Genomic DNA, 5,379 nt, shown 5'->3' with positions numbered 1-5,379 from the left:
CAATGTGAGAATGGGACTGTTGTATTATGGTGTTTTCCATTAAGTTAGAAACCCACCTTTGTAACGGACTTTATGTTGTTTGTAGATGTCGGGTATCATAAGCTTACATAAATGAGGACCATTATGGAAAGTTTTGAACACCTGGACAATCTTTACTCACGCAACTGCGATTCAGTTTATATTCAGGTCTGGTCTGTTGCATTGAACAGCCGTTCTCTGTGTGTGTGTGTGTGTGTGTGTGTGTGTGTGTGTGTGTGTGTGTGTGTGTGTGTGTGTGTGTGTGTGTGTGTGTGTGTGTGTGTGTGTGTGTGTGTGTGTCTTTTTTTGTTTTTGTTTTTTTTTAAAGTGGTTATCGAGCCGTTTGTCTGTACTTTTCTTAATTGTCCAATTACCAACTAATTCAGTTGTAAATAAAATAATACACAAATTCAATGAAACTCCGCAATATTAACAGAGCTCACATTTTCCCCTGTTTATATCATATCACATGATGGCAGTCATTTTTCATCTCAAATTATTAAAGATTTTTTCCCAAATCCTGCAATTTTCTTCAAATTATTCCACAAAATGTTCTCAAAATACATAGAAATGGGTCACCGTGCGTGCGTGTGTGTGTGTGTGTGTGTGTGTGTGTGTGTGTGTGTGTGTGTGTGTGTGTGTGTGTGTGTGTGTGTGTGTGTGTGTGTGTGTGTGTGTGTGTGTGTGTGTGTGTGTGTGTGTGTGCGTGTGTGTGTGTGTGTGTACCAAATCTGAGTGGTGCTTAGATTGACGTCAGGCAGGGTTGGGGTCACTTACAATTGTAATTGCGTAATTTATAATTATTTACAATTATGACTGTAATTACAATTATAATTGTAATTGTAGTTGAAAGACTGTGTTGCTTTTGTAATTGTCATTGAATTGGAATTTAGTTCAGAAAATTGACTTTGTAATTGTAAATGAAAGTGAAAATTCTATAAAAACTGTTAATTACAAAAAGGGGAACCATGTTACAGTTTTATGGCTTAGACATGCATAGTTAACATTCAATAGAATATGAATCACATCCAGTTTACCTGTTTGTTCTCTTGAGGATCATTTTACTATTTTTTTTTTTAATTGAAATTGAGGGGTATACTAACAGAAAAAAGGCTCAGACACTACAGCAAAAATATTAATAACAATATTTTCAAGGATAAGGAAGCCTAATGAGGGAACAAAATAACATAATATTTCTTTGTGTATTTTACAGCTGATTTAAGAAATGGGTCAAAACTGACCCGTTATCATGAGAGATGCTAACAGAAAGCTAACAAAAGAGGAAGGTTAAGTTTTATGAGATCATTTAACTCAGGCTCAGTCAATGTGATTCATTGAATCTTAACTTAATTAATTGAGAATTTAATTGTAATTAACTTTCAGGGGAAAAATAATAATTGTAATTTTAATTGTGATTGGAAAAAATGCTGGTCACCGTAATCATAATTGAGTTGTAATTTAACATGGATAATTGAAGACGTAATTGTAATTGACCCCAACCCTGACGTCAGGTTGCATGCAAACTAGGGCTGGGTATTGCCATATATCGCGATATGTTTGCCCACAATAACTATATTGTCACGGTACAGCGATAATCGATATATTGTGGGGAATTTCATCCACGATACATTACAATATCTGTGTCACTGAAGAATTTCAGAATTTATCTACTGCACTAAATCCATTTCACAGGAATTACAAAACATTGTCAATGAATTTCACATGTAAGACAGGAGAGTTAAACACAGCGTATACTACACAGTGGCTCCTCTTAAAACACACACTGACCACAACTAATCACATGCAAATGTGTTACGTTTAAGTCTTTAAGGGAAGACTGATACAAAATAATGCTTCACCAAAATATTGGTAATGATGTTTGTTTAAATTCATGCTAAATCATCGAGAGAAAAAAAAATGAATGCAGAAAGTACTCATTTCAATGCTGTATTATCAACTTCTCTGTAAACATGGACCCATATCAGTGCTGCTTAACAAGCACAATTAACTTGTCTTATGAAAACTGGAAAATTTCACTGCATATGAAAAATAAACATTTCAGTCGGTGCATTATAATATAAACAACTGGGTGGTCTATGAAAACCTGGGCACACGTTTTAACTTATACTTAATATACTTACTTAAGTTCTAATGTGCTAATATTAATATCAGCTTGTTCTTTGTAAACTTGAAAACATGAGAACATTTAACCTGTGCTTAGTATTTAACATGTGTAAAAAGGATAATAAATTAATTAATAAATAAATTTAAAAAAATTAAATCAATATTCTGCATCAGTGTATTGATAACGTACGGCAAGACAAAATATTGCGTTATATCGTTGTATCAATATTGTTGTATCACCCCTAATGCAAACGATGTTGTTTCTTCTGTTTCATAGTTTAGTTTTTTGGAGGTTTGATATTGACCATTATCTGTGAGTATCACTCTTTTTTTATGTTACTGTTCATACTTTAAGTAAATGTTCAGTTCATTGTGTGTGTGTGTGTGTGTGTGTGTGTGTGTGTGTGTGTGTGTGTGTGTGTGTGTGTGTGTGTGTGTGTGTGTGTGTGTGTGTGTGTGTGTGTGTGTGTGTGTGTGTGTGTGTGTGTGTGTGTGTGTGTGTGTGTGTGTGTAACAGTGATGACAATGAGCGAATACAGGAAAAGATGACTTTTGTTTATCTGCAGGTGATAGTGAGAAAGGGAGTCAGAGGAGAAAATGCACAATCCTGTAAATACAACAAAAAAAATCCAATAAATACTGTCATCAGTGTGATAAAAGAGAATTATGGGTTGAGATACTAGTGTAATCTTTATTATTATTGCAGAATTGTTTAATTTATATAGTGTGGGTTGTTTGTGTCCAGAGTTTTGATAAAGACGACCAATGGCAAACAATAAATTGAAAGAAAAGGTTATCGTCCCATCAACCAGTTGTGTAGATGGCGTGAAGAGTTGTAGCGTTATGATGTACCAGCTCGGCTTGTGGTTCAGGTCACAGACTGGAAGGTAAAGCTCTTACATGTGCTGATTGAGGTTTGGTAATGGTGTCAGTCAACGTTTAACTGTAAAGTGAAAACTGTCTGGACCTTCTGTCTGGCATTCGTTAGCGACTGCCTCATATGAAGCCAAGCCACATGCACTGCTGAGTCTTCCTAACCACAGAGCTGCACAAGACCACAATTAAAAAAAAAAAACACAGATCAGAAAGATTGACCTAGATATACACAAGACTCTTCTTGATATACATTAGAGATTAGAAACACATGCCTCCGGTGTAGGTGTGTGGCCTTTGTGGGGGTGATCTTGCTTAAGGAAGCTAGATGAGAATATAAAACCACAAATTGTGCCTTCTTTAACTGACGCTGACTGAACACTGTCTGTTAAGTGAGTGTGTGTGTGTGTGTGTGTGTGTGTTCAGAGATGCCATTGACAAACACAGCCACCAGATTGGGCCTGTAGGTGATTGATGAAGTGGAGTGGGTGCTACCTTCCACTAGATGGCACTAGACTCCTCAGTAAAGCCCACAATCAGTTTTGGGAATTTGAATTCGGCCTGCATGGAGAAAGTGAAAATGACAGAGAAAACATGAATCATTGTGTAAATGACCAAATAATTCAGTTGTAAATTGTTGTTGAAAGAAAGAAAGAAAATCCTACAATTTTTCTCAAGTTATTCAACTGAATTGGTCAAAAAAAATCTAAAACCAAAGGACATTTAAAGGAGCAAAGGGCAGGATCTAGAAATCAGACTCCATATGACACCACGGTGGTTAGTGTAACTGAATCCGTGTATCATTCGTTCATTCGTTTTTCATTATGTAACAAAAACATGAAAAAACAAAAAAAAACACTCATTATTTGATATTTGTTTCCAAAACCAAAATGAAAAAACGGAAAACGCCTTGTGTTTCAAATTCAAGCTCTTGTGCTTCGGTACAGGAAATGAAAAACGGAAAACGAACACCTTTATTCATTTTCTTCATTACCGTTTTGCCAAAGTACGTGACGCGGAAGTGTACTCTCATCCGACGCGAATGGCCATGCTAACGGCAGTGTGGCGTGACAAGATCGCTGCTTCCAACTGTGCAGCTGAAACGTGTCCTTTTCGCTTTAGCTGGTGTTAGGCACAGAACCTCCTCATGGACATTTAGGAGGATTTAGAGACTCCTAAGTGTTGCAGAGCTAAAGATATCTAGGAATGTGTAACGCTTCACTTCCGGGTCACGTACTTTGGCAAATTGTCATTGGTGGTCTCGATTTGCAACGTGCCTACCCAACCCTAGTGGTCACGGCACGTCACCTCCGACATTCTATTTGTATGGTTACCCTAACCCCAACCCTAACATGACCCTGCAATATAGGGTATAACTTAACCCTAATCGTAACCCTAAATATTGTTGCGATATAGGGTTATAACCTAACCATAACCCTAACCCTAAATCTAACCCTAACCTTAAGACGCTACGTACTTGTACTTTGTTAAACGTACCAATAGCACCGGGGGTTGTCCGTACGGCAACCTTACAAATAGACGCTTTCTTAAAAAAACGAGTTTATTTTTTCTCAAATCCTGCCATGTGCTCCTTTAAGAATCTTACTAAGATATTGTTGATGCCTTCCGTACTTTACGTCTAATTAATAACTGGAAGTGCAAACCTGGGTACATTAATGTTGAAATTGTTCATTTTCCCACCAAAAATCTGTGGCCCACTTGTGATCCAACTGGTCCGTATTTGGCTCTTGAACTAAAATGAGCTTGACACCCCTGATCTATATTACAGACAGTAAAAAGTTAAAACTATTTATTATTTCAGTGGTTATGAGTTTTGAATACTTTAAAATGTATCAATTCGGATATCAGTGATGACAACAGAAGGGATCATTTGATATACCTGTATGTTTAATAAGGGATTGTTTGAAGAAGAAATTAAAATGGACAAAAATGGAGCAATTCTGGTTTTTCTGCCTCCCTGCTTTCTCATACTTGTAATCCAACACTCTTGCTGCTGCTACTCCAGGGAAATGCAGCATTATCACAGCCTAACAAAGACATTATGGGAGGCATTGTGCTTTCAGGTTCATGATTTCAGTGCAGTGAGAAAACACATTTGCAGTTTGATTATGGTGCAAAGCGTAGAATAACTGACGCATTCCTGTAATGTGATATTTGAAAGGCTTGTCCTTGGACTGGTGGTCTTTGGTTGTCACTCTTTCTCTCCACAGGTGAGGCGGAGTGGGAGTGGAGTGAAATCTGTGGCTCACCTGTTGGAGAGCAAGAGGCGGGGCCGGAGTCGAGTTACACCTGTATGAAGCACACAGATGGATGCAACTGATTTGTGTAAAGAAAGGCGGCTGA

The sequence above is a fragment of the Gouania willdenowi genome, chromosome 4, assembly GCF_900634775.1.
Source record: "Gouania willdenowi chromosome 4, fGouWil2.1, whole genome shotgun sequence".
Classification (NCBI taxonomy): Eukaryota; Metazoa; Chordata; class Actinopteri; order Blenniiformes; family Gobiesocidae; genus Gouania; species Gouania willdenowi.
Note: the sequence above shows the minus strand (reverse complement) of the source record.